This window comes from Diceros bicornis, chromosome 34, assembly GCF_020826845.1.
Source record: "Diceros bicornis minor isolate mBicDic1 chromosome 34, mDicBic1.mat.cur, whole genome shotgun sequence".
Taxonomy (NCBI): domain Eukaryota; kingdom Metazoa; phylum Chordata; class Mammalia; order Perissodactyla; family Rhinocerotidae; genus Diceros; species Diceros bicornis.
The window spans coordinates 19,429,678-19,450,366 of record NC_080773.1 but is presented as its reverse complement, the minus strand read 5'-3'; the positions used below and the strand labels follow the sequence as shown (position 1 = coordinate 19,450,366).

The following is a 20,689-nucleotide window of genomic DNA, read 5'->3' as shown; positions in this document are numbered from 1 at the left end:
CCCCCGGCCCCAGCCAGCACCCCTCCCCCTCAGCCTCCACGACAAATGCCCCCTCCAACAACCCACTGAGCTCTGGCCTCCCGCCCGCCCAGGCCCCTCGCCGCCCCTGTGACCCTGGAGAAGTGCCCCAGGCACCCCCAAAACAAGGCAGCCCCCCCCCACATCTTCCCCAGCACCTTCACACAAACATCACACAACGAACATCACACGACTGTTCTACTTGTCAGCTGTCTCCCTCACTAGGAGTCCCTGAAAGGCACGGCTGGGGCTGTCTTGGTCACCACCACGTCCCCAACCGCTGTCCAGCCCAGGGCCAGGCCCAGAGCAGGCATTTGATTTGTTTTTTTTGGATGAGAGAATGAATCTGCACTTCGACCCTACAAGGACGCTGAGCTCAGAGGGGTGAAGCACTTGCCCAAGGCCACACAGCTGGTAAGTAGGGGAGCCCAGATTCGAACTCCGCTCTTGACTGCGATGCCACGTGACCCCGCCCCACTCCAGAAACACCCTCAACAGTGAAACCTTCCCCGGGGCTGGGCCTCCTGTCTCAGGGACACAGCAGCAGTCAGAGGAGACCGGGTGCAGGCCCGGTGCCCCAGGGCAATAGGCAACAGCTCACAGAACCAAGGAAGACATGCAGCCCAGACCCAAGAGCTGCACGGCGCCCGTCCTTGGGGAGCCCAGCGCCCGTCACCATGGGGAGGGCCAGGCTGGCCTCTCCGTCTGCCCAGATTTGTCTTCTCGGGACAGTGCATACAAATGCTGATAAACAGACAGTCCGTGGCCTCCGGCGGCTGGCTTCTCCCCAGAGCACGAGGGTCTGAGTTCTGGTCCCGTTCCAGCTGAACAGTAACTGTGTGACGCGCTCTCCGGGAGACACATCTGCACTGTTCTCAGTTTTGGCATTTAGATCTTGGATTTTGCCCCAGGGCAACCAGGAGAACGCGAAGGAAAGGCTCTGAGCAGGGGAAGGACAGGGTCAGGCCTGGTACAGAAGGCTCTTGGGGCCAGCAGAGGGAGGGGCACCGGGGGACAGGGAATGGCCCGGAAAGGGCCTTCTGGCAGCCCCTCTCGGCCGACCCTCACCCTGCTGGCCACCCTGGCCCGGCCCTCGGGGGCCAGCAGGAGCCCCCACAGAACTTCTGGGTAAGCATGTCCAGTGGAGCCTCCCTCCAGCCGTCACTCTGGCAGGGGCCCTGCAGCCCTGATCTCATCCAGGCGAGAAGAGAACCGAGGTCCAGGGACAGGAAGCTGCCTCCCTGGGCCAGGCGGCTGGTGCGGGGCAGAGGTGAACACTCTCCACTGTGCTGGAGGAAAGAGGCCGACAGAGGCCCAGCCTCCCCAGAGGTCAGGCCTGGTTCTCTGCCCTCAAGGCCTCCTCGGGCGGAGCTGCGGGCGATCAGCAGCCCACCTGGGTATCGGCTGCCCACCTGCAGAGCTAGGGAGGGGGCTCTCCAATATGAGCCCGTGTGCCTGGGGGTCCCCAGCTCTGGGGGGACAGGACCTGGCCCTGCCCGTGAGATTCAAGCAGCTGCCTCAGTGAGTCCAACCAAGCAGGGCCAACTGACCCCCAAGGAGTCCAGATGGGGAAAAACGACCTCTTTATTTCCACTAACTGCACTGAAATGAAATTTAGCATTTCCTTCTTATTAACATAGGCAAAAAAAAGAGAGAGAAAAGATAGAGTGTTTAGCAGACCCTGCAACTCTGTCACCAACAGAAACGGCAGGTGTTTTCGTATCCTGTGACAGTGACTGCAGACTGAGTGCCCACTGCTACCGTGAGAGCTGTCGCCATCAGAGCTGCACTATATCCTCTTATTTCATGTGTCAGTGAGGAAGGACGAGCGCACACACTAGACTACAACTTAGAAACAAATTTAGCTAACTGTATTTAGACTGGTACCCTTTGTAATCCTATCTTTTGCCTTTAAAAGTCATCACTCTGAGAAAGGGTCCACAGGCTTTATCAGATGGCCAAAGGAGAAAACACCGCTCCCGAGAGACACGCTGGCTTCAGGAAAGGCCCCCAGGCCCAGGATGGGCTGTCCTGGTCACATCAGATGGGGATAAAATAGGGACTGGGCCCACGTGGGCTGCTATGTACCATTAGTAGCAGTTCTTGGCATCCTAAACAGTCAAAAGGGAACGAGACTCCTAAGCCACCTCTCAAACTTCGATCAGTCCTTCAGGTATTCAGCTCTGACGTCCCTTCCTCCAGGAAGCCCTCCCTGACTGCCCAAGCTGGGCTTCTGAAGTCCCCTGGGATCTGCCAACCCAGCCCTGCCCACTGGGTTGGCCTTTGTTCCTAGAAGCCTCCTGGTGAGCCAAGGCCCAGGTCTCTAACCTGGCCACCTACACACCATCCACGCTGCCATCTGGCCAACCCTTCAGCCAGGTGTCCACGGAGTCTGGACACAGGCACAACCTCACAGAAGGTCACAGCCAGAGGTCAGGGAGGTCACATCCGCCCAGCCCTTCACAGAAGGGGAAACAGGGGGGGGGGTGTAGACATACTCAGAGAAGGGGAGGGCCCAAAGCCGAGAGCAACCTGGTGACTCCTGGAGACAAGGACAACTGCATCTTGTCACTTTCCTCTGACGCCGAGACACACTTCTGAGGTGGGGGCAGTGCTGGGGAAAGATACTAACGGAACAAGAGCAGGGCTCAGTCCACTGCAGCGCGGGCTCTGCAGCCTGAGTGCACCCCAGCCCTCGATGTCCCCAGCAGCACCCCGAGCCTGGCAGTGGGGATGCAGGAGTGTCAGGTGGCTCGGGAACGACCTGCTAGCAATCATGGTGTACGTGTGTTTCATTAGTGTATTAAGAAAAAAGAACTGCCACATCAAAACCAGCATTTCGCATCAATTATCGCTTGGGAGCGAGATGAAACGTATTCAAATAAAAAAAAAAGGAACGGTTTTAAGAAAGAACAGCGAGAACGCGGCAGTCCGGGTGGTTCAGAGAACTAACAGACAGCGTTTACACAGCACTTACGCTGCGCCAGGCGCCACCCCGGCTCCAGGACCAGCCCCAACACACACCATTCATCTGTGATGCTGTGACGAAACGATCAAGGGGAGAACGCCGCGGAGGTCTGGGGTCTGGGACCTTAAGAGAGACCGCTCCTCAGACCCCCCAGGAGGCCCCTAGCCTCGGCTCATACACCCTCGGCTTCTCCGGCTTTAACCACACGGGCTGTGGCCACGGCCGCTGCAGCAAACGGGGCTCGAGTCCACGAGCCGCTCCCCCAGCCCACTACGCTAGAGGCCGCCCGGCACCCACAGCTGCGCACCGCGCCTGGCCCAGACCTGCACACCCCCGGGGTGGGGGGAGAGAGGTGGGGCGGGAGGAGAGCTGGGGAAGAGGAAGCCCTGCAGTCTGTGGACTGGACTAGGGATGGGCCGGGGAGTGCAAAGCAAGGAAGACAGAGAAGGGCAGAGGCCCTGAGGCACCGGGCCGAGGTGAGAGGCCCGGGTTGGAGCTCTGGGTCAGGTTCCAAAGGGCACAGCTCCGGCCTGAAGTGACTGGGGCCTGAACCCTGGTGGCCCCCCTCTCGCACTCTGTGACCCCACGCAGGGCACCTCGAGTTCTCCCCACCCAAGACGTGGGGTCTCGCCAAGTGGCTAAGGGCTCTGCAGCCACAGTGCCTGGGGTCGAATCCTGTCTCCCAACTGAAACTCTGTGACCCTGAGCAAAGTGTGAACTTCGGGCCTCAGCCACCCTGTCCCTGAAATGGGACGAGTTTGGTAACTCCCAGGGGAACTGTGGTGACTGAGTCAGGACGAGGCCGCCCTCAGATGAGGACTGAGCACACACGCTCACTGAACGAGTTCACTCGTTCAGTGAGCGTGTGCTTGGTGAGGCTGGGGACACGCGTGAGTGCGTGCCTCAGGTCAGGGCTCGACCGTGTTCGCTCTGCTCCCCAGTCTAACGCCCTGAGGGTCCGATATAAGCAGGCGCTGGAGTTGCAGTGGCTGTCAGAGAGGAGGGGGCGGCGGTGTGAGCGGGAGAGAGAAGGTCATGAGCTAGGGTGGGATGTCAGAGGGTTGGCTCAGAATAACAGGACGGAGTTCCAATCCTTCTCCCCAGGAGGCTGTGAGACACGGTCACGGTGACCTCTCTCCCTCTGAAAGGGACCTCTGCAGGGTCTCAGGAGGTGAGGGACACATGGGCACCCACTAAGTAGCCGCACCATGCCGGATGTGACTCAGCAGGAGACACAAGTGGAGAAAAAGGTGACGCTGATGGCAGGGGTCACCACCTGCAGGGAGGGGAACTGACTCTGTGTAAGGCACAACGCTAGCACTTGCTGTGCACAGAAAGTAGCTTCACGTAGCCAGCTCCGTGACTCTGAGACTGGCACGGTTACATCTCCATTCTATAAGGGGCAGCACGTGCAGAGAGGGCCAGCTGTCTGTCCAAGGTCCCCAAGCCAGGAGTGGCAGGGCTGGAACACACACCCAGAGCCGACTCGCTCTGACACTGGAGCTCGGCTTAATTCTCACACGACCCTGACTGCCTGAGGAGGCGGCAGGGCCGGGGCAGAGGCAGGCTGAGGGGAGCCCTGGCCTCCGGGTGGGGCTGAGGGGAGGTGTGCGCTCTGCAGAGGGGTGCTGCTGTGTGGCAGCTGGCAGGCCGGGCCTCCTCGGGGATGAGGCTCTGCAGCTCGCCCCAGCAGCTGGCACGGGTTCCCAGGCACTGGCTGTGGGGCACACAGAGCCTGCACCCCCACCTCTGGCTATGGCCCTACAAAGGGACAGAGAGAAACCCAATGCCAGGCATCAGGTGACAGGCACAGAGACGCACACAGGTGCAAGGGCACCCACGAGATGCAAGGACAGGTTGGGTACCAGGGGACGGCAATGATTCAGGCCATGCCTGCCAGCCTGGAGCTGGTGGCAGAGACAGACACAGTCACCCAAGTGGGAGTCAAAAACCACGAAGCACCAGTGGGGGGTTGGGGGGAGGGACCAGCTCTCACTGCTGGGGCTTCAACAGACACACACAAATAGAGAGCGGGTAGCGGCCCCTGGGAGGAGGTAGATGTGGACCGGGGCGGCGGGCGGGGGGCGGGAGGTGAGGGGGGACACAGTGGTGTTCGGTGAGGACTCTGCTCTCCTGCATGAGACGGGAGCCACTGGAGTAGGGTTCTGGGTCATTCTGCAGGAATGGGGGTGTCCCTTATCCCATAATCCCCTCCGTCAGCTAACAGCACGTGGCCCTGGCCTCTGGGGCCCGGCCGCCGCAATGGCAGAGGCCACAGCGAGAGGGCGCGGCATGCTGCGCCAGGCCCACAGGAAGCCCCCAGGGCTCCAGCCGTTGCCACCACTCCGCCTGCCACGCCCCTCCTGCCCCCACCCGACAGACAAGAACCGAGTCTCGTGGCAGCTGGGTGACCTGAACCCGGCTCTCGGGGCTCTTTCCTGCAGGCTCCCTGGGCCTGTGCCCCCACGACTGGAGGTCTGCGGAACATCACCCCCTAACCAGGCTGCTTGCACTTGGGCTCACAGTGCGGGGCAGAAGGCTGGCTCAGAGGGGACCCGGCCGGTGCTCAAGACACAGGGAAGCCAGGAGGCTGAAGCCTGCACGCCTGCAGCGGCCCCACAGGTAGACTTCGTGTCAGGTGCACAACCCGTCCCCACAGTGAGCGATGAATTGGCCATGACGCCGGCGCAAGTACCGACTGCCCACGTCCCCTTCGCCCACCCTGGGTATACCAGCACAGTCCCCACCTCCCTCACGGCGCCATCCCAGCACCCTGGGTGGGACCGTTCACATTACCTCCACTCCCTGCTGTCCTCCCCAAAGCTTGCAGGAGTGACAGACGCTCTGTCCACAGCCCCTGTCACAGTGATTGGCTGAGGACAGGAAGTTGACCCTTGTAGAACCAGCCACAGCCACTCCCAGGGCCTGTGCTGGAACCATCGGGAAAGAAGAGCTCTCTTCCCTGGCTAAGGCGGCCTCCCATTTCCTGAGCTGCTGGTGGCCATCCTGGCACCCACCAGGAGGAGAAAGCCTCCCGAGAACAAAGCTGACTCAGGTAAAGAGAGAGTCCCGATGACGCTGTTTGAGACTCTGGATCCAGCCAGTCCTGAAGCCAAACTATTCAGGACTCCTCAGGCCCATAAACCAACAAATTCCCCCTTTCTGCTTCAGCCCCTCTGAGTTGGACTTCTAACCCAGGACAATTCCAACTTAGGTACCATCTGGCTCTTCATTCAGTAAACATGCCCCAGGCCTGCTGTATGCCGAGCTCTGTGTGGGCGCCAAGGGGACAGGGATAGCTCTGAGCTGGTCCCTGCCCTCCAGGGGTTCTTGTCTGGGGAGGGGTATGCAGACGATCCCTAGAAGCCCTAGGAGAGCACTGTGAAGGCTCTGGACTGAGCCGAGACAAGGCGGTCAGGAGGGAGCCCACTCTCAGAGGCCCCTTGTTAGCCCTGTTGATGAATTGGAACCTTCCCTCCCTGCTGGGTGCTGGGCTCTACCCACATCCCAAACTCCTCCCCTTCCCAGAGCGGCCAAGTGCTTCATTGCACCTCAAACTCTCCCCCATCTTATGTAGTACACTCTCTCATTTCAACTCTTGGCTCAGGTGTCCCCTTCTCCAGGAAGCCCTCCCTGATTCCCCGGCTGGGTCAGGCCCCCTCTCTGGGCTCCCCCATCTCAGCCCTGCCCACTTTGAGTTGTCACTGTCTGGAGGCCAGTCTGTCTCCCTTGCTGGACTGGGAGCCCCAGGAAGACAGCCCAGGGTTTCTGGTCCATGATGTGTCCCCAGCACCGCCCAGCATGGGGCCAGGCACAGAAAAGGCACCAAGACAGCGTGAGGGAGTGACCGACAGGCAGAGGGGCTCCCATCTGGCCACTGTGCTAGGGGCATTCTGATGAGAGCGGGGGCGTCTGTGCCCTGGGTAGAAAGACTCCAAGGCCCACTGAACAACGGGGAAGCCTGGAGGGAGGCGAGAGGGAGGCCAGGGCCCAGACCCTGCCAGAAACTACTCACTCTGAAACATGTGCTAAAATTCCGGGCACTCCCTGCCCAGAACAGCGCGAGCTGCTCTTGATCTAACCTGATTCCCTATCAGGCATTTTGCCAGGGGCTTCGCTCCAGAATCGTTAATCCTCGTCACAATGTTACCGAGCAGAGACCTGGAGCCCACTACCCATGTACACAGGACACTGCTCTAGACACTAAACCATCTCCTAAGGTCACGCAGCTGGGAAGGGCAGAGGGGGGTTCACGGCCATCTCTTCTTGGTGCCCTGAGCTCCTCAGGCCCCTTGGCTTTAGCCTGGACAGACGGGTTTGGGGGGTTCAGAAATGCAGCCGTCTCTAATATCAGGACAGGGAGGTTGCCAGAGGGGTTCCTCTTTCTCTCTGGAGTTTCCGGGATCTGGAGAGCAGGTCCTGCCCCTCAGCAGAGCCGCCCTCAGGGGTTTCCTCCAGAGGACCTCCCCAGGCGCCAGGGCTGGGCCTGAGAGGTGTGGCTGCGAGGCCAGCCTGCTGCACTCTCACCCCGGAACAGCCCTCTGCACTCCCCCAAGGTCCCCCATAAGCAGCCACCGACCCCCCACATGCCAGCCCTGTCCCAGAGCCCCCTGCGTGGTCTGGGAGACAAACCAGGAAGCAGTCGCAGAGCAGCATGACGAGGCCATAAGGAGGGTGGGGGCGAACGTGGAGGCGGGGAGGATGGGCAGGCTGGGATCTGGTGGGAAGGGAGCATCTGGAAGAATCTCACAGAGAAGGTCTTGAAGAGAGAGACAGCAGAGGGAAAGGCATCCTCGCAGAGGGAATTTCGTGAACAAAGTACAGGGCGGAGACTGCACCACGCGTCTGGGCAGCGATCAAGCTGCAGATCGAGAGGGTCTAGGGTGAGAGGAGAGGGGTCGGCGAGGAGGTGGGGGTGCCCACAGAGGGCCTCAATCACAGAGCATGGGATGGGGGTGTCAGCCTAGAGGTGCAGGCGGCAAAGCTTGTATGCAGGAGAGGCACGAGGGCAGATCCAGCTCAGGGGCTACAGTAGTCAACGTCCCACCAGATCCTAATCAAATCTGGACACAAGACCTCAGGGCCCTTGCAGCTCTGCCTAGAGTGCTCTCCTATCCCATATCCCCACAGCTCCCTCTCTCCCTCCCTGCCTGCAGGTCTCCAACGTCACCTCCTCGGAGGCCTTCCCCAACCACTGTCTCTGGCACCACCGGGCAGGGCACTCAGGCAGTGAGCGTGTGCACAGGATGAGCTCACAGATGGGCATGCTCAGCCCCGAGCAATCGCCTTCCATGCATCTTCATGGGGAGCCCAGGGCCTTCCTGCACTCCCACCATGCTACACATGTCCCTCCCACGGCCTGGGGTGCCCCACAGGTGGGGGTGGGGGCAGGAAAGGGACAGAGCAAGGCAAAGCCTCCTGGGGCCTGACATAGGGAGGAGCCAGAGGGCACCCACAAAGCTTTCTGCGGGGGCCCCACGTTCCCGAGGCCCCACCACCTCGGCAGACTCTGCGGTCCGTCCCTGCAGAGCCACGTGCTTCCCACATGTGGATCCCCCTCCTTCCCACCCAAGGCCTCACCCAGGCTGCTGCAGGCACAGAATCAGAGCCCGAGAGGCAGGGGCTGCGTAGGCCCAATTCAGCTGTCTTCCCCAGACCAGGCATTTCTCCCAGGAGTGTCTCTACTAAAGGGGACTCCAGTTCAATCCTGGGCAGCAGCCATAGGAGGATGCCCCGGGACACCTCTGTCCACGGCTCCCCCCACCCCTCAGGTCCTTGCCGTGAGAACCCTGGGGGATGGCTGTCAGTCTTCACTGTGGCACCAGTCAGTTCTTCCAGGGGTGGGAGGCGCTTGCAGCCTCTAGCCTCCTTCCCGTACTTGGGGAACTCTCCACCATCCGCTGCCCAGCCGGCCACTCCGCCTGTCCTAGGGCTCAGTCCCCCTGCCTGCTGACACCCTCCCCCACATTCCTCTGCTGCGAGTCTTGCAGGGCTCCGCTTCCAGGCACGCAACCAGGAGCCCAGACCTCACACGTGGGGAGGAGGAAAGTCCCTCGGCCCAGAGTGGGGGTTTGAAGCCAGGTCTGTGCTTCTGACCCTATCCCTCCAGCCACTGCCCTGCATCTCCAAACACCGCTCCTTCCCACCCGCTCCCTCCACCCCCAGGATCTCTGCGCACTCAGCAGAGAAGGAGCGGGGAGGGAACTTTATGGAGCCATTTTGTGTCTACTCCCAGACTAAGTGATTTACAAATCTGATTTCATTTACACCCTCAAGAGCCCAGAGAAATAGACATGATCGCCCTCAATTTCCAGATGAGGCCTGGAGGTGTGGAGTGACCTGCCCAAGGACACCTTTCCAGCTGAGAGCAGAGGCAGGAATTGATCCCGTCTGCTGTCTCCACATCCCGCATTCTCAGCAACTGGGGAGGCTTCTGGCGTGGGGAGGGGCCCTTCCCTGTGGGAGCGCCTCTAACTCTCCACCCCAACTCCCGGAGACGCCTTCTTGAAGTCCATTCCCCAAAGCAGGAAACTGAGGTTCAGAACTCTTAAACGCTCAGTGGTTCTCAGAATAAGAGAAGTACAGATTAAACGAAAGCACGCCGACGTAGCATTTTTCACCTTACAGACCGGCCAACACCCACAAGCTGGACAGCACACGCTGCCGGTGAGACCGGGAAGCAGGCGCACCCTCGAGCGGCTGGTGTACGCGCCAGCTGCCGCAGCCCTTTTTGAGGGCAATTTGGCAATACCAGTCAAATTCCAAAATACAAATGCATATACCCTTTGACCCAACCTTTCCACTCCCGGAGCTGCATCTACAGATATACTTGCAAAGGTTCAAAATTATACACCTATAATGTTACTCATTGCAGCACTGCTTGCAAACGCAGAACTGAAACCCACACCAATATCCACACTAGGGGAGCAGTCAATAAAACCCCAGTCCACCCAGGCTCTGGAACTCTCTGCAGCCATAGAGATTGAGGACGCTCTTTCTGAGCCAACAGGGAACAACATCCAAGATATGTTAAATGAAAACAGCGAGGTGCAGAACACCACTTCTTATGAAATAAAGGGAGAAAATGAAAGCCGGTGCTCGTTGTTAGAAAGCAAACTAACAGAGACGGAGGAGCAAGCGAAGCAGCTGAGGAACCGGGGAATGAAGGCCGCGGCTGCCGCACCGGGCTTCCCGGCAGCCCCCAAAGCCACGTCCCAGGGTGGTGGCCCCCTTCAAGCGGGGTGCTTCTCCGAGTACCACACACAGCCACCACCGTGTGCGGGGCCACAAGAGAGCATGTTCTTGTCCTGGGCCTGGGGGCGACGACAGCAGAGGACAGAAGGTGGCTGGCTTGGGGCCAAGCGTCCTCACCATTTCAGAAGCAACTCAGAAAAATTTATAGGTGAAATAATAGATATCTAGGATTTGCTGTCAAATAATGGGGGTGGGGAAACATGGAGGATAAAGACTGGCTACACAGTGATCATTACGGAAGCTGGGAAGTGGGTTCACCAGGTTCATTATACCCCTACTTTGTGTATGTCTGAAAGTGTCCATAATAAAGAGTTCAATGGGGAAAGCCACCACCACAGGCAGCCCCTTCGAGTGCCCACTGACACCTCGCAGCACCCCCAGGAAGGGGACACGACGACCAAACCCTCAACGTAAGACAAAGAAAAGGAAGTCCAGAGAGGTAGCATCACCGGAGTGACCATGCACTCCAGGGCCTTCCTCTTGCACTGCTGGGCCACTACGGCCTTTGGAGTTGACCTCCTAACTGAGACTCCAAAGTCAGTTCCATTGTACTCCCCTGCCAGGAGAAAGCATCCTTGGACGCCCTCGCCCACATCAGTTACAACCCCTGAGGCCTTGGGCTTCCCAGCCCACCACCTAGGGGGGACCCTCTCCCCTGCCAGGCGGGGAGCTCCCCCAGGCCCTGGCACAGATCAGCACACCAGCTGTTCCCACAGGGTGCTCTCGGGGACGGCAGCTGGGTGCCAGGAGGCCTGGACATAGAATGAGGACAGTGACGAGGCCCTGACAGAGGGAAGGCCCAAGCAGGGATTTATTTCTATCAGCTCAGCCTGCTCTGAAAAACCTCTGCCTGTGACTCTTCAGGAAAAATGAAGGGACACTGGTCATGAGTTATTCTTCCCGATGAACAATCATTCAGGCTCCCTCCACCCCCACCAGTCTGTCAGTAACTCAGAGGGACCGAGGGAGTACGCAGATCACCACGGGGCTGGAAACTGCAGGGCCGGGAACGCCACCTTCCCCAGCTGGGGGGGGCTGTCCCACTGACACCATGTCGCCAATGGTGCTGCCAAGTACCATCTGTTCCTGAGCCACACCAACGCCAGGGGCCGCTCTAGGACCAACTCCCTTTGAAGGGAGGGGCCGCCACGCCTCACCGCAGCCTGGTCTACAAGCGCCTCTGGCTTTGGCTTTGCCAGGGCGGCCGGCTGCCTGTCCCTGCCCAGGGTGGGGAGGGCTGAGGCAACCTCAGGGGGCACATTTGGGTTTTCCACCTTCGGAACCACACACCCAGGGCGGGCTGCACACAGGAAACCTGGTGAGGATGTGCAGGAGACTCCAAGCAGATCCCCCCAGAAAGGAAAACTCGCCGCAGTCGCAATCCCTGCCCATGAGAAGAGGCGGGCGCATGAGAAGCTTATAATGACCATGCGGTGGAACACGCCAGGCTCTGCCACTGACCTGGACCCCCCACGGTCTGCCCCTGCACTGAGACTGGAACGGCGACTCCTCACCCCAGGACGAGGCCTGACTCGGCCCTGCCACAGGCACCCCTCATCCTCCACAGCTCATGCACGCTTCCCCAGCCACCCCACCCCGGCTCCTAGCTGGTGTGTTCCTGCATCCAGGCTCAGAGAGCTTCCCGCCCCCTCCCCCCCTGCCCCCTCCCCCCTGCTATTCCTAACTTGTCATTCCCGCCTCAGCTCAAACGTCACCTCCTCAGAGAAATATTCCCTGACCCCTTTTAAAGCAACATACACACATGCGTGCGTGCACACACACTCACACACACAGACACCATTACTCTCCACAACGTGAGGGACACCCCAATCTGTATCTGTTTACTTGCTCACTCTCTGTCCTAGACCAAGGGCTCCCTGAGTCTAGGGACATGACTGCAATGTCTCAAGTAAATGAACGAATGAGAGGACTTGCTCTGGGAACTGAACCAAGTCTCCCTTCCCTTCTCCCCAGAGAACCACATGACGGAGGGGAAGGAACCACCCTGTGCCCTGGATGAAGGCCCCTCAGCATAGGCCGAGATGGCTGGTCCTTTCCTCTAGGCCCCTGTGGCCCTCCCCAGGCTGCTGAGGGGCCGCGGCACCTGCAGCTTCCTGGTGAGAAGAATGTTCTTTCCTGCCCCTTCCTGGGAGGGAGCCATCACGGCCTCGTGGGGCAGGACGGCCAGCTGCAGGGAGCTGGCTGGGCTTATGCAACCAGCCAGGAGCTGGGCCTCCAGGCCTGGGCCCCAGGCAGGGATGTGAGGACGTGCCTACTCCAGTGAAGGGCGCAGACGGCAGGTGCCTCGGGCCTGGCCCCCGCCGCCACTGTGACCTTCTAAGCTGCTTGGCCCAACTGAAGACACGTGCCATCAGAAGACGCCTAGGCATTCCAAGTCTCCTGGGCCAGAAGGAAGGAGGCGGATCACACACGACTTACCTCAGGCCCATCATGGAGCCCCCCACACAGGAGGAGCTCGATGAGGCCAGTAGCGCTCTTAGATGAAGCGGGAAGTCACGGCCTTAATCCTGGGTCCCCCGGCACACAGAGCGTGCTAAGTCCCCGAGCCCCAGCTATGTGACAGGCAACTTTTAACTCTAAATAATTATTACTAACAATAGCCAACACTTACATAGCACTTTACGGTATATTACCGTATATTATGGTATATTATTTACTGCTTTCAATAACCCTATGAGGTAGGATTTATCATCCTCATTCTTCAAATGGGGGAACTGAGGCAGGGGGGAACTAAGCAGCTTGCCCGAGGTCACAGCATCACAGGGCCAATAAAGGGCAGAGCCGGGATCCAGGCCCGAGCAGTCTGGCTCCCCAGTCCCTGCTCTTCACCACGCCTGACCACCCTCTTGTTCACAACTCGTCTGAGGTGCAGAGGCCCCTTCCCCACCCTTTCCAGAAGAGGAAATTGAGGCTGGGGGAGGTGGAGCACTTGCCAAAGACACACAGGCAGGACAGCGAGGACTGCGCAGGCAGGCCTGACTCACCTCAAAGCCCAAATCAGCAGCTGGGGGTAGGGGATGACCCCATCCCCATGGAGCAGGCAGCTGCATTCCACATTCTTACCTAAGCCAGGTACCCAGCCGCCAGCCTCGCCCCCTTATTGTCTATCCCAGCCCTTGGCTCATTTCCTTCCACATCCTTCTGTCAGTCTGTATCGGCCCTGCTGGCTGCTGGGCTGACTTGTCTCTCTCACCTCCCCTTCTGGACAGTGAGCCCGTGAGGCGGGGCCAGGTTTGTCTTGGCCACTGCTGTGTCCTCAGCACAGGACTGCCACAGAGCTCCACACTCGCTGCCTGCCTGCCTGAACCACCAAGAGAACACATCCAGTCCTGGGCTGAGTGGAGACTAATGACCCCCACAGAACACACGTGCCCAAGACTGTCCCACTGACTGAGGGCTTTCTGCTGAGATGTGTCTGTGTGTTTGGTGGGGGGAATCCTTTGTGGCCTCCATGAGCCCCAAGCTGGAAGGGGCTCCCCAAAGGGATGGAAGGACTGAGGACGCCAGTGACCTTCCACCTCGTGACTCGAATCCACCTTCTCACCACGTGAACAGTGCCGCATGGTGGTTGAGGGCGTGGCCTTTGCAGTCACACTGTGTGTCTGGCGGTGCCTATTGAGGGAGTCTGCAGAGCCCAGGCCCCCTTCTCTGAGAACTGCTCCCACCTCACCAGAGTGAGCCCAGTCGTCTGGCCCCACTTGACAGGAAGGATGTGGGACCTTCGTGAAGCCTGCAGGAGCCACCTGGGTCAGGGCCTTAGACCGAGCAGTCCTGCCTGGCCACCAGGACAGCCAGGCTTGTCTGGCCCACGACCAGACAGAAAGAGGAACAACACAGGAATGCATGTGGCCTGGAGAGCTGGCACCAGTCCTGGTTCTTGTTGGCTTGCAGAACCCCCCGGGAATTGGCAGAGGCCCCCGTGTCCTTCCAATGAACACCCTCATTTACCTCGTGCGGCCCCAAGTGGATTCTGGCCCTGACAACTTAAACAGACCCCACCCAGCACAGGAGAGGGCCCTAATCTCTTTATGGCTGAGTCTCCTAGCTAGAAAATGGAGCCAAGGAGACTAAGACACATACACACACACACAGGCTTCTAGAAGCAACCGCTGAGATCACTCGTGCAAAGCACCTGACATGGGGTTGGTGCATGGTAAACAGTAGCTGCTGTCATCACTGGTCTGGGGCCTGCCACCTCGGCAACACCGCAGAGGGGGTGCCGGATGAGCACTGGGCAAACAAAGTGGTCGGCTCCCGCCGGGGGCTCCCCGAGCGCCTGCCCCCAGACCAGCTGCTTCCACCTGTCCCCCACCGCTGGGCTCGGAAATACTGGCCACACGCGCTTCTGCTCGCTGGTAGACAAATATTTACCCAGGGCCGGGCGCCAGGGGGTGCGGAAGCGCAAACGTGGGGACACAGGAGCACCAACAGGGCAGCAGGAGGAAAGAGCCCTCCTAGGGGCTGGTGTGAAGCGGGGGTGCAGGCTCAGGGATGGAGGAGCCCGGCCGGCTGACTCGGCCTCCCCGCTCAGATGTTGCTCAGTCTGCCCATCTGCAGAGGGGAGACCCTGCTCCCGATCTCAGAGCCCTGCCGCGAAGCGTCACGTGCACCGGAGGGAGAGCTCCAGGCAGGCCTGCTGGCCGCCGTCACGCAGCACCGGGCTGGAGGGGCCAGGCTCCCAGGGGTGACTTCCGGGCTCACCACTAACCAGCCAGTGAGCTGGACTTCACCCTCTGCACCCCAGGGTCCTCCGCCGTCTGTGAAACAGGGTGACAATCCCATCTACCTTGTGGGGTGCGACAGACAAAACCAGCAGACACACGTAGAGCACTCAGTGCGGCACCTGGCCCGCAGCAGGCGCGCTGCAACACCAGCTGCTGTGACACCATGGCCCTGCAGAGCCCCAACCGCGGCTCGGGACTGCATGACTCCTGCCTCCTCCACTTTTGTAGGGGTCTGCACAGCCTCCTCGTCCCACTGTCTTCAAGAGAACACCCACACCGTCCAGATCCCAGAGGGCTGGGCGGGCCTCACACTCTCCGAGAGGCGCCCGGCCTGCCCCACGCCCTAGGCCTGCACGCTGTTGGGGGAGGGAGCACTGGGGAGCGACTCCTGTCTAAGCTGCTTAGACAGGAGGCCGTGTCCCCCATCCGCCTCAGGGCCAAGCCCGGGCCCAGGCACCCTGCGTGCTCAGCCATCTGCGGAAGTGCTGGGCTTTGGGCCAGACGGGCCTGGGGCCCAGGGTGAAGTCCCACAAGTGCTGGATACTGGACTCCATTTCTCCCTCTAAATCCTACCTGCCTCAAGGGCGAGTGTCTCAGCAGGAACTCAAGAGATCCTTCACTGAACACCCGCGCTGGGTCCCACTCCGTGAGGGGTGATGCTGGGGACAGAGTAGCTAAGACAGCTCTGGTCCCTGTCCACACGGGGCTCCTAGTCCAGTGGGGAAGACAGACCTGTCCCTAGACATCCAGAATGGGCAGGGCTAAGGCAGGGGAGCCCAGGAGAGCTCCTAACCTGATCCAGAGGTCAGGGAGGGCTTCCTAGAGGAGGGGCCACCCAACACCACTGGTCATGCGAGGGCACATGTGAGTCTCATTTACCACCACACCCCGGAACATAACTGCACCTGGTACATGGCACGTGCTCCCGAAGTATCTGCTGAAGGAAAGGAAGCAGCTGGGAAGGAGACCCTGGACAAATGAGCAGGAGTTGGCCAGCTCACGGAGGGCAGAGCCGCTTGAGCGAGTCTGGCATTACCGTGCAAGGCTGCACACATCCACCAGACCCCACCAGCAATCCCACTCTTGGTCAACACCCTGGACAAATCTTTGCTCACACCCCCGGTGACATGTACCAGACGGTTCACAGCTGCACCACTTCGTAATGCTGAAAACTGGAAACATCCCAAACACCCACGACAGCACAACAGACAATCTGAGGCACGGTCATACCACGGAAGGCTCTAGAGCATGTGCATGGAGGAAACTGGGAAACATATGCTGAGATGAAAAGCAAGACCCAGGAGTCCACTCACGACACAATGCCATTTTTATAAAACTCAAGAACAAGCTAAACTAAACACCATACTTTTCAGCATATACACACAGGTGATAAAACTTAAAAACAAACAAACAAACAAACAAACAAAAGGGCGGCATGCCAATCCCAACCTTCAGGAAAGCAGTCCCAAGGCTCTGCACTCCACCCCCCACCCAGGGGCAGAGGGCGTGAACAGCAGTGTTTCTCATCCCTACACTGGGATGAGCTCCCAGGTCCTCATTAAATCACACCTTAACTCAGGTGTATGTTACACATACAGTCCACATGCTGAGAAGAGAATTTAATAACAATAATTTGAAGAGGGTGGGGGGGGAAGAGCGTTGCAGCAGAGGGAAGAGCATGTGCAAAGACTCAGAGGAGAGAGAGCTGACAGTGTTTCTGGGGAACTGAAGGTCACTGTCAGGGTCAAATGAAGCCAACAGGCAAGGGACAGGGCTGGGGGCACCAAGGGGCTGAAAAAACGTCTGCAAGTCACTCAGTGGCTCACTGCTTCCCATCGCTGCCACCCACTAAAGTCCTAGGTAGGCAACGGACCAAGCTTGGGGCAGGGGGCCTCTGAGAAAGTCAGTGCCCATCAATTTGAGGGACAAGCAGCCCTGCTAGAAGCAGGCGGGCTATTTCAGGCTGCCCGCCTCAGGCTTCCGGTCAGGGGCACCAGATGGCCTGCTGCACTCGGAGGCGTTGGGGGAGTTTCAGTCGGGAATTTTAAAATCAAGCCACCGTGAGCTGTTTACTGGTCCAGCAAAGGCTCTGGGGATGGAAAGGGGGTGCCTGGAATTTCCCATTGCCCAACCTGACTTTCCTCATCTGTAGAAGGTGAGTAACACCACTGACCCTCGGGAGGTCTGTTTGGGAACTAAAGGACATGTTTATTCAATCGTTCTTTACCAAACAATCTGGGCTGGGCAGGCAATGGAAAACAAAACAGATCTGATCTCCAGATGGGGGAATAACTGCTAGAAAGGCAGACAAACAAGCACACAAATAAAATGACAAGTTATAAGGAAAAAACGGGGCTGGCCCCATGGCTTAGTGGTTGGGTGTGCGCGCTCCGCTGCTGGTGGCCCAGGTTCGGATCCCGGGCGCACACCGACGCACCGCTTCTCCGGCCATGCTGAGGCCGCGTCCCACATACAGCAACTAGAAGGAAGTGCAGCTATGACATACAACTATCTACTGGGGCTTTGGGGAAAAAATAAATAAAATTATAAAAAAAAAAAAAGGAAAAAACATAGCAAAAGTGAAGCAATACAAATTTAGACTGGGGGGAGTAGTTAGGAAAGACCTATAGACAAAGGAACATTTCAGCTGAGACCTAAAAGATGAGTACAAGTCAGAAATTCACTCATTCCTTCAAATACTTCTCTAGCGCCTCCTCTGTGCCAGGCGCTGTTCTAGATACCAGGGCTGCCGCAGTGAACACAGCAGCCGGACATTACTCCCAAACTGCTGACATGGGAGGAGAGTGGCACAAGCCAGTCAGCAGATGGAAAGAGACAAACGGTAGCCACACACAAGTCGGGGAAACCCTCGGAGACAGAGGAAAGAGCCAGCGCAGAGGCCTGGCATGCGGATGCTTGAGCAAAACCCAGGGATAGAGGCGGGCAGCCTGAGGTGAGGCAGGAGACATGGGCGGGAGCCACAGCCTGCAGGCCCGGAGAATGTTATCCTGCAGAGATCAGGGACCCCCTCGAGGTGACGGCATGGGATACAAAGGGCCCTCACACATGGGGTGTTGACGACGACACACGGTGGCCCTAGCCGTGGGAGGAGCTACAGCCTGGGCTCCTGGGACTCACGGAGCCTCTGCAGATGTGGCAGGCGGGCTGTGTCGTTATTCATTCATTCAAAATAAAAATCAAGGGAATCAACCAAGTGCTGTTGCTCAAGGTTCACAGTCCTATGCAGGCACAGATGGTATCTGAGGTGTCAAAGGTTCCTACCCTCTGACCCGGTAAAACCAGCTTCTAAGAATTTCTTCTGAGAAAGCTACTTGTGATGAATACAAGGATTTATGGACAAGGATGATCATCACTGCATTATTTATGCAACTGAAAGCTAGAAAGGACCTAAATGCTCAGCAATGCGGAAAGGGCCAGAACAAATTACAACGGCCCAGTGATATATTTGAACCATGCTTTGTAAAAACTGGGAAAATGAAGTGAAAACACAGGATACTCAACTGTGCACAGTATTCCCCCACTTGTATTTTTTTTCTTCCCTCCCCAAAGCCCCAGTACATAGTTGCATATCCTAGTTGTAAATCCTTCTAGTTCTATGTGAGCCACCGCCACAGCATGGCAACTGACAGACGACTGGTGTAGTTCTGCACCCAGGAACTGAACCCAGGCTGCCGAAGCAGAGCTCGACAAACTTTAACCACTAGGCCATCAGGGGTGGCTCTCCCAGTTGTATTACTATCTATCTGTGGTGGGTTATCTAGCCATAGAGAGAGACGGGAAGGAAATGCTCTGGCATTTACACTGACAACACTCTCTGTGGAGAAAATCAGTTCTCGGATAAGATTCTTGCATCTAGAATATACGTGGAATTCTTATAACTGAATAAGATAAACAACCTAATTTTAAAATGGGCAATGGATCTGAATAGACATGTCTCCAAAGAAGATGCCCAAGAGCCCAATAAGCACATGAAAAGATGCTTCATATCAGCAGCCATCAGGGAAATGCAGATAAAACCACAACGAGTTACCACTTCATACCCTCCAGGGTGGCTAGAATCAAAAGGACAGACAATGACAAGGATGCAAAGGGACCGGAACCCTCATACAGTGGAGGGGAATGTCAAGCGGGGCAGTCACTTGGGAATATGGTCTGGCAGTTGCTCAAATGGTTAAACAGTCACCATATGACCCAGCAATTTCACTCCTAGAGAAATGAAAACATACACCCACACAAAAATTTGCACATTAATATCCACAGCAGCATTATTCATAACAGTCAGAAAGTGGAAACAACCCAAATGTACATCAACGGATGAATGGATAAATAAAATGTGGTGTGTCCATACAATGGAACATTATTCAGCAATAACAAGGAATGAAGTACAGATACAACACAACGTGGGCGAACTTTGAAAATATTATGCTAAATGAAAGAAGCCAGACACAAAAGGCCACATATTGTATGATTCCATTCATATGAAATGTCCAGAAGCTAAAGAGACAAAAAGCAGATCAGTGGTTGCCTAGGTGAGGGGGTGGAGAGGATAGGGTTAGGGTTGATCACTAGGGGGTACAGGGGTTTTTTGGGGGGTAATGAAAATGTTCTAAAATTGACTGTGATGATAGATGTACAACTCTGAAAACTAATGAATTTTGGTACACTTTAAATGGGTGAAATGTACGTGAGTTACACCTGAATAGAGTTGTTCTAAAAAAAAATTCCAGATGGTGAGATTAACAAGTGATTTTTATTTTCTTCTTTAAACTTTCCAACTTTTTTTTTTCTTTTTACAATGAACATGCCTTACTTTTAAAGTCAGAAAAGCACCAAGGTGGGGATCCTTTCCTTAGTAACAACCATCACCAGCTTCCAGGGCGAGCCCACACCCTTCTCCCCAGCTCCCCTCACCAGCTCCATGACGGGGAGGAGAGAAGCGAGACTCTCCATGGGGGCTGGAGACAGAATCTCCCTTTCCCAGAGCCCAAGCCCTTTCTACTTCACACTGCAAGTAGGGGCGGGGAACCCAGGTGCACACCAAGACAGATCTCTTCACCTGCCCCTCCCCCCTCAAGGATACAGAGGTGGCTGCAAGAGCGGCAGCAGCCCCGTCCTGAGGGCCAGGCCATCCCTCTCCGGCCTCTGCCTCGTCTGTAAAACAAGGAGGTTACCCTGATAACCCAGACTCTGGAGAGGGGGAGGGGCCCTGTGCCAGCCCCAGATTCTCTTGGCTGGGTGGCAGGGAGCACAGGCATTGGGACCCAATAGCTGGTGGTGGTGCAACAAGGCAGATGGCCCCGCCTTCCGATGTCTGCTCCACCCACTGGGCTCCCCAGCCCAGGACATCTTTCTCCAGGACCAGGCAGGGTCAGACTGCCGTCAGACATGCGAGCTCTAAGCAGGGCTCCATGAAGAGCACGGTCTTTAGGCTCTGCCTGCACTCGTCCCACCCTCTCAACTCTACCCTAATGGAGCTGTGCCTGGAACTGTGTGGGGACCCAGGAGTGATCGACACAGTTGCAGCCCTGCCCTCCCTCGGCTCACAGTCCAGTGGGGGAGACAGACCCGTCCCCGCAGATTCCGAAGGCTGGGCCCAGGTGCAGCAAGGAAGACGGCCCACAGGGAATGCAGCATTTCCTGGTCACTCTGATCCAAGCGGGGAGACTGGGTCCGGAAGCAAGGA

At 57.6% G+C, this 20,689-nt stretch overlaps 1 protein-coding gene across 2 annotated transcripts in view; it reads right to left on the bottom strand.

Moving 5' to 3' along the window:
* Nucleotides 1–20,689, bottom strand: part of PPP1R37 (protein phosphatase 1 regulatory subunit 37) — a 39,908-nt gene that overhangs the window by 8,184 nt on the left and 11,035 nt on the right. The window lies entirely within an intron of this gene.